Here is a 12,887-nt window from a genome sequence, read left to right on the forward strand (position 1 = left end):
AGACATTCTAAATATTTTAAAGTTTTCCATTAAAAATCCTTGGACTCTGGTTGTACTCTACACTAGAAATCCCAACACAAAGGGTCCTAACAAAAGGGAAGTGTATTAACTCATATAACCAGAAGTATAGCAGTAGGGTAAGCTCTGGCTCCGTTTCACCGAGATTCCCTTGACTCTGTTCTCCTCTGTGAGGGTTTTGTTCCGAGGCTGGCTTCTCAAGGTGGCAAAATGGTGCCCAACAGCAGGTGGGGGTAATGCTTCTTTGTTTAGAGTTTGGATAACACAAAGAACCTTTCATTTGACCATAAAAGCCCTTCTCTTCAGCCCCATTGGACTGAGCTAGGTCATGTCTTCGCTACTAGAACAATAACAATTGCAAGGGGAATGCCAAGTGCTGATTGCTTCATTCATCAACATGTATTGAGCATTTATTGAGTGTGATGCATTATTCTAAGGTCTGTGATTGCAGGAGCTTAAATCTGGCTTCTGGATTTAAGCACATATATATTTTTGTCTTTTTAGGGCCACACCCATGGCATATGGAAGTGTAGTCGCCGGCCTATGCCACAGCCACAGCAATGCCAGGTCCAAGCTATGTCTGCAACCTACACCACAGCTCACCCAACGCCAGATCCTAACCCCCTGAGTGAGGCCAGGGACTGAACCTGCATCCTCATGGATACTAGTCAGATTCGTTTCTGCTGAGCCTTGATGGGAACTCCTGGAAACACATTGAGAGAGGTAAGATGGGCTTTCCCTAAGTGGGTTAGAGTAGTCGGAACCATTTCACCCCTCCCCATGCCCAGCCGGAACTGGGATGTACTTTCATTCCTCTCATGGATGGAGTAAGGGGAACAACTGCATGATGTTGGGGTTCTGACAGGGCAAGGAAGGGGAGGTGGACATCGGGTGGACAACAAACAGTGCCTACTCTACCCCTTTTTCTAAATAGATTTATTTTGTGAAGCATATAAAGACCTAAAATGATTTTTCCCAAATTTACTAACCAATTGCCATAGATCTTCCTTAGACCAAAGCCAAACTCTCCTCATTAACAGGTAGTCACACTTCACCATCCTGAATCCCTCACCTCCACCAACCTAACCTTGAAACTCCTGCACTCCCTCCTCCCAAACTCTCTGCCTTGTCCCTATACAACCTCCTGAGATCTCCTACTTCCTTCAAGGTCTGGCCATGACTCCAGGGTCCCTTGTCCTCCATTTCCAAGGGGGCCATTGATTGATCTTAGTAATCATTTCATTGCAAAACTAATACTCATTCACTATAGAAAATTTGAAAAAACGGAATAGTTACATGAATAAAAGTAATCATCCACACCCATACACGGCATATGGAGGTTCCCAGGCTGGGGGGTCCAATCAGAGCACTGCTACTGGCCTACGCCAGAGCCATAGCAACGCCAGATCCGAGCCACGTCTGCGACCTACACCACAGCTCATGGCAATGCCGGATCCTTAACCCACTGAGCGAGGTCGGGGATTGAACCCACAACCTCATGGTTCCTAGTCGGATTCATTTCTGCTGCACCATGACAGGAACTCCTGGTATAGCATTTCTTATGTTTTCATAAAATTCTAATAAATACTTCGTAGCTTAATGCTAATCTATCCTTAGATAGCCTGTAGTTTATTTACTCTTTCCCCTTCTATTGAACATTTATTTCCAGTTTGTTGCTATTATGATGAAGATAAACATATTCATGTAAGAATTTTTGTCATCAAATTGTCTCTGTGAAACAGACTCCCAGATTTAAAATTACTAAATCATTAAATATAAAATTTTTTTTTTTTTTTTGTCTTTTTTGTTGTTGTTGTTGTTGCTATTTCTTGGGCCACTCCCGTGCGAGGCATATGGAGGTTCCCAGGCTAGGGGTTGAATTGGAGCTGTAGCCACCGGCCTATGCCAGAGCCACAGCAACGTGGGATCCGAGCTGCGTCTGCAACCTACACCACAGCTCACAGCAACGCCGGATCGTTAACCCACTGAGCAAGGGCAGGGACCGAACCCGCAACCTCATGGTTCCTAGTCGGATTCGTTAACCACTGCGCCACGACGGGAAATCCAAATATAAAATTTTTATAGTTTTTCCTACAGATTGTGAAAATACTGCAAAAGAGATTGGACTATTGACCTTCCCATTTGAATTTATGAAAAAGGCTGCTTTACTGCATGGATTAGTATTGCTGCTGTAACAAATTACCACAAGCCTGGGGCCTTAAAGCAACACAAATTTATTTTCTTATGGTTCTGGAAGCTAGAAGTCAAAAATTCAATGGAATAACAACAAGGTGTCAGCAAGGCTGGTTCCTTCTGGAAGCTCTAGGAAAAAAAAATTCATTTCTTTGACTTTCCTTGCTTTTGAAGCCACTCATACTCCTTGCTGGTTACCCCTTCCTCAAATCACTCCACTATTTTACTCCCATCATCGCATCTCCTATAATCTGCAGACAAATCTTTCTCTGCCTCCCTCTTATAAGGACTCCTGAGATTATATTTAAAGCATGCATGAGTAATCTAGGATAATCTCAAAATTCTTAATTTAATCACATCTGTGCCATCCCTTTTGCCCTATAAGGTAATATTCAAAGGTTCCAAGAATTAGAGCATGGATATCTTTGGGGGCAAATTATTCAAGTGATCACACCATTATTTTGGACTAATTTGATGGGTGAGACATTAAAATGCCAATGATAAGTGAATTTGCATTCTATTATTTTGGCCATTTAAATTTCTTCTTTTATGACTTGTCAGCTCACTCATGTGTCTACTGAGGTATTAATACTATGCTTACCAAGTTTAAAATATATTAAGAACATCAACCTCAAATCGTTGGTGTGTATTGCATATATTTTTTCTTCTAGCTGACTGGTTGGTATTTTAATGTTTGTGTGTTTTCAGCAGCTAATTTTTTCTTTTATATCTCTTTCACATATATATATAGTATATATAGTAAGATTTGCTCTGTCAGGGGTACAGTTCTATGAGTTTCAACAAATGCATACAGTTAATAGAACTGTCCTGTCTCTTGAGTATGATGATGTTTATACTTTTCTATAATTATTTTGATTTTTTTAAAATTATGGTAGTCCTTCCTGCTATACAAAGACATTTTAAATGTTATCTAATAATATGTATAACTTTTATTATTTCTCATAACTCTTCTAACCTTATTATTCCCCATCTAGATAGTTTTCATGGTTTTATAGTCTTTATATTATATTAGGTTCTTTAATCCATTGACATTTATTTTGGTGCACAGTAAGATGAGACTCTAAATTGATTTTTTTCCAAGTTGCTAAACTGTTGTCTCCTTGGTGATAAGGGAGGTGACCCCTCCCAATGGTGGGCTCCCAATAGACCCAAGGATAGACTGCCCAATGGTGTGGACTGCCAAAGTGTTGTCATGTATGCTCTTATCATTCTTAAGACAGCATAACACTCCATCACAGTGTGTTATCTGAGCTCTGACTCCCAGGGATGAACAGAATTTGATGAAACAGTCACAGGCTCTCCAAAATGTGTGTAATTGGTAGAGACTTAAATGTACCAATGTGTACTACGTCACTGAGGGCCCAGAAAACACAGTGAATATGCTCTCCACCTACAAATCAAAATCACAGACTTGTCCACAACCATCCATCATTTGCACACTTAAAACCAAACAAATATGAACATGTCACTTACTTCCTTTGCCTCAATATTTCCCTCTTGGCCCTGTGTGTTTGATTCTTAAGCCCAGTCCTTGGGCTGCCCTGCCTTCACACAACACGCAGGTTAATATCTCAGCCACCCCAAGCTACTTGTCTACTCAAGCTTCTTGTCCTTGTCCACTCAAGGACAGAGGAGCAAGCTTTTCAAGTGGCAGAAGTTATTTCCACAGTCCAGCTCCCAAGGCCTCATCTCGGGCCTGGCCTCTGCTCTTTCCATGCCAGCATTCAGGAGTCATTTTGGCTAAATAGGACACGATGAGTACTGACCATTTACTGAGCATCTGCCAAGCTGAGAGAGAAACAGGAAGAGATCTAATCCCTACACTTGGAGAGCTCACCATCTGCTAAACAGATAAAACCCACCCACAGTAAAGAGAAAAGTGATTATAGACAAATGCGCTTTTACTTAAGTGAGAGAGGAGAGCCCAGGAAGTCTGGCCAGAGCGTTTAACATTATGGTGTTCACAAGGAAACTGGCAAAGTCTAATCCATCAGCAGGCTCATTTGTTTTATTCATTCATTCATTCATTCAGCATGTGGTAAGCACTCAGTGTCATATAATCCTTATGATATTAAGAGGCAGATAGTATCATTTCCATTTTACAGATGAGAAAACTGAAGCTCAGGCAAAATTGAATAGAAGAAAAATGGGCCCCTGGGCTGAGAATATTTGGGACTTGTTAGACTGAGCAAGTTGGGCCTTGCTTTTCTTTGGCATCTCAAGAAGAAAGTTAATGGCAGGAGCTAAGCTCTGCTGGAGAAAAAGATAAGATGACCACATCAATCACTCCTGGGGTCAAGGAGACCTCCCCAACTACACATGCACAGAAAGACTCCTGGGGTCAAAGAGGAGCAGGCACCAGGTCATAATAAGCCCTGATAACCGTTCCATAACCCTTTACTCCGGAATCCATCTTGGCCAAAAGATGCGTATGAATATCGGGGAGAGCCCTGCATCAAGTCAGGTGTGAGAAATAAAACAAGATAATTGGCCAAAGGAAAACAAAGACTCAGAAGAACTGTCTTATGTAAGTGATTTAAATCACCTCTCTGGCATACTCCTCATTCAAGAGGACATGCACACCCACACTCCTCCTTCAGGTGTGTATTACTGCTTTGCTTCTGCCTTGGGTAAACAGACTATTTCTCTGTGCACTCTCCCACATGTTGTACTGTATTTCCAACAATAAATTTTGTACCTGTTTTCCCAGTCTTTGTCTTGAGACATCTTTGCTTTCAATGGGGGCAAGAATCAGGGAAATTCTGCTTTTTAGCCTCTAGCTAGTCGAGTGGCTAGGATTCCTGGTTTTCGGCCAGACTGCTCACATTCAATTCCTGAGCAGAGAATTAAGATCTCGCTTCAAACCATCACTCACTGCTGTCTTTCCAAAATCAAAATTATTTGCCCAAGATCACATGGCCCACAAGCAATGGGGCTGGGATTCAGACCCAGGTCTGCTGCCTTTTTCTCAAGCTCCCACTTCAGTGATTGTGCTATTGGTTTATTGTCCAGGGTTGAGATTCAAAAATAGCAGGAAAGGCAGGTAGTCTGAAAAGGAAGGGGTTAAGAAAATTTGCGACTAGAAGAATAGGAGACATTTTCTTCAGATAGGTGTAAGAACTAAGTAAGAGACCTGAATGCCTCCTATACAAGAATCTGGGAGCTAAAAGACATTGGTGTTTCTTGTGGAGGTCTCGAAGACCACAGAAAAACAGTGAGAACTTGCTTCTAAGTCACCAGCTTGGGGAGGGGCTCACAAGTTCCTTTAAGCCTCTTTAGGGGGTTGGAAGTAGGCAGAGGGGGTCAGGGAGGCCCAGGATGCCCAGGAGAGTGTTGGCAGGGGTGAGGGTTGGGGGTGTGCCTGTTAGCAAGTTCATGTGCCCAACGCACAGTGAGGTCAAGAAAACCGAAATGTTAGAGTTTGAAGCAGAAAAAGGTTTACTGCAGGGCCAAGCAAGAAGAATGGGTGGCTTATGCCCCCAAATCCCAAACTCCCTGAAGGATTTTCAGCAAAACATTTTGATAAGCCAGGTAAGGGAGAGGGGTCTCAGGGTATGTGATCAGCTGATGGTGAGGTAATGGGATGGTGTCATAGGAGTTAACATTATTAACCCTTAAGCTCCAGGAGGCCTGGGGTTATGTCCTCATGTAGCTAACCATTTGGTGGGGGCAGGGGGGAACTCACATCTGCAAAACTCAGGAAATGTGCATCAGATACTGAGAAGAGCTAAAGCAGAGGATATGGGGGAAGGGCCTGTCCCAGGAGGCCCCACAGGGTCCTGTTGGGTTACATGCCCTCACATCATGCTAGTCCAGCCCCTAATTCAAGGACATGTTTATATAAAAAAGAGACAAGACTCTTGAGCTGTACTATAACAGACCTCAGTCTAAGTGCCAGCAGGGTGACAACCATAAAAAGGACAAAAAAGTCAGAAGGCCATGAAAAGATCACGCATGGACCCCAGAACCCTTGTCTACCTCAGTATTAGAAAGGCACATCAGCCCCTGGCCCATCAACCCCAGTCCATCTTTGGAAGAAGGGAAAGTGATTTTATCCTGAAGATCCCAGGCATTAGTTAAGGGGACTGGTTGAAATATTGTGTTGTGGTTAAGTTTTAAAATAGTGGTGGGGGGCAGGGTTGGAAATCAGTTCCCTTCAACCACTACTGAGTGGGATTGGAGTTCACATAAGAAAACAGCAATGTTTACAAACATACTACATTTTCTTTGATGAAAGATTGCTGTAGGAGTATTTTGTAAATCTGCTACACATGCACAAATGTGCACACACAGTGGAGTCATATCTAATGCAGAGTTTGGGCACTAAAGTAAGATGGAATCACATCCATTGTTTTTAAATATCTGTAAAAACCCCTTCAAAGGTCACCACACTGGAGACCAGCCAAGCAGACTCTGGAATAGAAAGCTGGTTCTATAATAGAGCATCAGACTGAAAAATGTACATCTTTAAACCCTGCACTCACCCTCCAATGGCTGTACCCTGAGAGAGGCATGAGAACCTGAAAGTCACTGAGGAACAGCAGTGACTGCTTCCACTGTGACAATGCCATGGGAGAAGAAGGAAGTAACATCTCAGTCATCGGCCTGATGTCCTTGTAGAAGACGAGCCCAGAAATCCTGGAACTTACACAGTAGGTGAGAAGAAAATGCCCATTCAGTGAAGCTTCTGGAGTTTTTGCTCCTACAATTACAATTTATAAATAAGTTCAAAAGCGATCTGCCTTAACTGCCTTGACCAGCCTGCTGCTGATCAAGAAGGAATGAAACAGGAAGTCCACCTATACTCCTCTTGGTTCACAGGTCAGAGCTCATTTCACCTCCTATGGCAGTGATCCAAGTTGTAGCTATCATCTGCTCTTCCTCCCCTGAAACTAAGAGGAAAGGAAAGCTGAAACATTACTGCCATCTTCCACCAATATGAGAAACATAGCCTTGTCCCTTCATCTATGTTTTTCTCACACAAACACTGGAAGTCTCACTGAAGGAAGAGAAAAATCATTGAGGTCAAATAAACAGGAATCTGTGAGTGAGATAATCAGATTCCTCAATTCTTTCTGCAGGAATTCTGGAAGCAGGACAGGCTACATTGGACTGAGTAAATGCCTGGGGCTCAGACATAATTCAACCCAAAAAGAGATACCAGGTTACTCTTAGTCTGGGTAGGTTAGGGCTAAGGATTAATTGAAACACTAAAGAGACATGGCCTCTACTTGGGTCCCCAGGTCAAGCAATGGGTCTTACCATCATCATCACCATTACAATATAATTGTGTTTTTTCTGTAGATCAAGGTCCAAGAACAGCCTTGGGAGCCACTCCACACCTCTAAGGTTGAAATTCATTTCTTCATTCATTCATTTATCCATTTGACAAATATTTATATAATACCTTCTTTGGACACCAGGGTCATAGTATTGAACAAAAACTAAAGTTCTTGATTTTAAGGAGTTTACATGCTGCTAGGGAAAGACAAACCCAATTTTTAAAAATGTATATATGTGCAATGTATTAAGCAGATGAAAAAGCAGAGTAAGGCATTGGTGAACTCCAGTGGGGGTGCTATTTTACATGAATGGTCAAGGAAAGTCTCTCTGAGTAGGGAGCCCAAATAAGTGAGGGATTAATCATGCTGAAATCTGAGGAAAAGCATTCCATACAGAGGTAACAATTGTTGCCGAAATGTCCACTACCTCTGTATACCTCTGTATACCAACAGAAACATAGCAACAGAGTTTGAGGAAACAGAAAAAATTGCCAAGCAAAGAGGGAATACAGCAGGCTACTGCCTCAAGGACTGAAAACCCCTCTAGAGGGAATAGTGAGGAATCTTAAAGTGTTCAAGCAGGGCTTGATCAGTTTGTGGACAATTTCCTAATTGGTTGGTGGTGAGGTAATTGGGAGCCAGAGTCATCTATCAACCGTCTGGTTCCAACCAGTCTTGGGGGGAGGGGGTCTACCTACTTGTGGGCAGCATACAGTTAACTTCTTCTACCTGGTGGGGGCGCCAGCACCTGCAAAACAGCTCCAAGGACAGGGCTCAGCATATTATAGTTCATGAGGAAGAACTAAATGTCCTTGAATTTGCAGAATGGCTAAACTATTATTATTTTGTCTTGCTTGTCTGTTTTCCTTTTTCTCTGTACTTGCTCATGTCTCTGATTAAATCGGTTCTTTGACCAAAGTTTTTCTACTGACAGAAGACAGGCAGAGGACATGAGTGTGGGTCTATTCTGGGAAGGCCTTGTAGGGTTCTGCTCTGTTACAGCTGCAAATGCAAAGCTCTGAAATGTGAACTTCTATGGCAGGTTCAAAACACAAGAGGGGAGTGTGGCTAGATTAGAGTGAGCAAGAGAAAGAATAGTAGAAGTTAAGGTCAAAGTGATGGAAGCCAACCACGGCCTTTTGTGTCATATTTCACTCTGAATGAGATTAGATGCCTATGGAGGGTTTTGAGCAAAGAGATATGTTGGTCATATTGATATGACCAATAATTTTAGAAAGATAAATTTGACTTCTTATGGAAAACGAGGTTGGCTAGGAGGTCTGCCAAGAGGCAATTGCACTAATCAATACAAGAGATGACAGTGGCCTTAAGATGGTGGCAGTGGAGAGGGAGATAGGTGATCAAATTCTGGACTTATTTTGAAAGTTGAGCCAACTAAGTTTTGCCACCATATTAGAGTTGAAGGATAAGAAAAAAAAAGAGGGGGTGGTATTCAAAGATAACTTTAAGATCACGCTAGACTTAAGTTTTTAAAAGGGGAAATTTTTATTTACTGCAATTTCCAAAGAGCTCTGGAGAAGGTTGGCCAACATGGCAGGCTTTCCACCAGGAAAGAAGCAATCAGAACCAAGCCGAGCCAGTGGCTTGGGGAGAGCTCCAGTGTGAAGGGCCTATGGAAGAAGATGAAGCTCAAGGAGGTGTGGCTTCAGCAACAGTGAAAAATGGACAGAAAACCAAAATAGACATTTCTCGGAAGAATACATATGGATGGTCAACAGGCACATGAAAAGAGGTTCACCATCGCTAATTATTAGAGAAACGTAAATCAAAAACTACAATGAGGTACCACCTCACACTGATCAGAATGGCCATCATTAACAAGTCAACAAATAACAAATGCTGGAGAAGGTGTAGAGAAAAGGGTTCTCTCCTACACTGCTGGTGGGAACATAAATTGGTACAACCACTATAGAAAATGGTATGGAAATACCTCAGAAAACTAAATATAGAACTACTATATGATCAGCAATCCCACTCCTGGGCATACATCTGGAGAAAACATTATTCAAAAAGATACATGGATCCCTATCTTCACTGCAGCACTATTCACAATAGCCAAGACATGGAAAAAACCCAAGTGCCCATCGACAGATGAATAGATTAAGAAGATGTGTTACATATACACAATGCGATACGATGCAGCCATAAAAAAGACAAAATAATGCCATTTGCAGCTACATGGATGAAACAAGAGATTCTCATACTAAGTGAAGTAAATCAGAAAGATAAAGACAAATGCCATATGATAATCACTTATATGCGGAATCTAAAATATGGCACAGACGATCCTATCTAGGAAACAGAAGCAGATCACAGACATAGAAAGTACACTTGTGGTTGCCAGGGGGAGAGAGGGAGGGAGTGGGAGGGACAGGGAGTTAGGAGTTGGTGGATGCAAACTGCTGTGTTTGGAATAGATGGGCGATGGGGTTCTACTGTATAGCACAGGGAAGAGTGTGTGATTGGGGATTGGGTCACTTTGCTGTACAGCAGAAATTGAAGAAACATTGTAAATCAACTACATTTTAATAAAAAAGATAGTTTGCTAAGTTTAATTAAGTGATAAAATTTATTATATATCTAGATCATTTCTAAATGAGATAAAATAGTGGAATATAAATTTATCTATGTTTGGCATCATTGCAGAGATAAATTTGTGTTTATTAGCAAACATATTTTGTATCACACTAGAAGATTGTACTATGCAGAAGCACATGTATCTAGAAATGATGAAATGTGTTCATAAATTTACCACTCAATTACAAAATGCTAAGATGACATTAAAAAAAGAAAGGATTGATAGAGGGTCTCCAGACTCTCAGAAGCCATAAAATTGGGGATTCCAGCCACACTTAGCCAGATACCCCTAAAACAGGGCCCTGTCTATAATATCTGAATTCAAAGATATATTTGTTTACATGTTTTATCTGATAGTTTTATCTCCTCACCAAACTGGTATGTTTTTTGAAGACAGAGATGGCTTTATGACTTTTTAGATCCTCAGAGTCTTACACATGCTCTAAACAAAGCCCTCAAACTGAACTATTGGAACAGGTTAACTTTGATTCCATATGCTCTTGGAAATTTTAGCTCATATTCCAGTTCCTTTACTATTTTAGTTTGGAGTCTCCCAAAAACATACCCTGAGACAGCAATTGACATGCAGGTAGCTTATTTGGGGAGTGATCTCAGGAAGCATCAAGAGGAGAGTGAGAAAGTAAGAAATGTCAAGGGAAGGCAGCCAGTATTAGAGTCATTAGTTAACAGTTGACCACAGCAAACACCTGGGAGCTCAATTCTGCAGGAGAACACTAAGGGTTGATGTAGACCACACTTCAGAGTTGTCCATAGGGTGCAGAGTAAGCTGGAGTATTTACCTGCCATTTCCCATCTGTCATTAGTTCAGACCTACTCCCAGGACTCCTAAGTTGTTGGCATTCCAGCCAGCCCTACATGTAGCCAACCAGATTGCAAAGAACACCCTCAAACAGACACTCTCAAGGGCTGGCAAAAGAAATCCTTTGGTAAGAAAGGCAATAGTGCATGCCAAGGGGACAATTAGGAGAGGGCATCAATAGTAACTGCTAAACTCATTTCCTTTTGTTTTAAAGTGAGAAAAAAGTGCTGGCTCAGAGAGTAACTGAAAGGAAAGGAATGACTGCATCAATATCCTCCCCTCTTCCCTGCCCTGTCCTGTTGCTCTCCTTGCTGTTGGCTTTACTGTAAGCAGCTCTTCACATCTTTATGAGTCAATGGCAGCAAGCCTCTAGGTCCAACTTCAACCTTACATCATCGTACATCAACCTCACACTCAAAATTCCAGAAGAAAGAACTCTGCCTTACCAAGAACTTCAACAAATGTCTCACTGGATCAGCCTGAGTTATTTACCATGCCAAATGGGGGGGGGGTGACGATGAAAGAAGCTAATTTGAAAGTCTAGGATTGTATGCCTATCCCAAATCCTTGAAAGTTGTACTTAACTTCACAATAATAATAATAGACAAGGTGAGAAATCAAAGGTCTATAAAGAGGTAGAGATTTGCTCAAAATCACACAGTCCTTGAGTGCAATCAGTAAGCGAATAATAGGCAAACAAAAATGGGCAAAAGTTTTGAACAAACACTTCACTGAAGAGGTTATCTAAATGGTTAATAAAAATAAGAAAAGGTTCCAACCTTATTAGTCATAAGGGAAATATAAATTTAAAACATAGTGTGATATCACTATACAACCACTAGGATGGCTAAGATGAAAAAGACAGTAAGTATCAACTATTGGCAAGAATGCAGAGCAATTGAAAATTTCATACATTGCTGGTAAGATTGAGGTTGGTGAAAAAATTTTTGGAGAACTACTTTGTAGTTTGTCTTGATACTAAAAAGATGCCTACCCTGTGGTCCAACAAGTCTACTCCTTGTTATATGAGCAATAAAAATGCAAACATATCCATCAAGACATGCATGAGAGGAGCTCCCGTCATGGCTCAGTGGTAATGAACCTGACTAGGATCCATGAGGATGCGGGTTTGATTCTTGGCCTTGCTCAGTGGGTTAAGGGTCCAGCGTTGCTGTGAGCTGTGGTATAGGTCATAGATGTGGCTCAGATCTTCCATTGCTGTGGCTGTGGTGTAGGCTGGTAGCTGTAGCTCTGATTTGACCCCTAGCCTGGGAACTTCCATATGCCATAGGTGCGGCCCTTAAAAGTGGAAAAAAAAAAAAAAGACATACATAAGAATGTCATGGCAGTTTTAGTCATAATAGCCAGATACTGAAAATAATTCATACATCTACCAAAAGAAGAATGAATAAATAAACCATGGCATGGCCATAAAGTAGAACATTATATAGCAATGAAAAAGAATGACCTATGTGTTATACACAACAAGCATGATCTAACATAACATTGAAGGAAAGATGCCAGATGTGGAAGAATATGGCTGAATTATTCCATTTACATGGATTTTAAGAACAGATAAAATTAACCTATGCTATTAGAGGTTAGGATAGTGGTTAACCTTGAGAAGGTAGTCATTGGGAAGAGGGAACAGGATGGGGGCTTTTGAAGTACTAATCACAGTCTGTTTCTCTAAATAGGTACAAGTTATATAAGTGAGTTCAGTTTGTGAAAATTCATCAAGGAGTCCAATTTTGTCCATTTTGGGGGAATATATGATCTAGTTCAACTTTATTTAAAAATTTAATAAAAATTTTGGATATCTATCAAGACTTTTAAATTATCCATCCTCTTACTGGAGGAATGGAAAATTATAAAATAAAGGCCTTTATCTCCCAATCAGAATGTTTTACACCAAAAATATTCCTAGGCACACCTTCAAGCTCCCCTTTTCCAGC

The sequence above is a fragment of the Sus scrofa genome, chromosome 17 (genome assembly GCF_000003025.6).
Source record: "Sus scrofa isolate TJ Tabasco breed Duroc chromosome 17, Sscrofa11.1, whole genome shotgun sequence".
NCBI lineage: Eukaryota > Metazoa > Chordata > Mammalia > Artiodactyla > Suidae > Sus > Sus scrofa.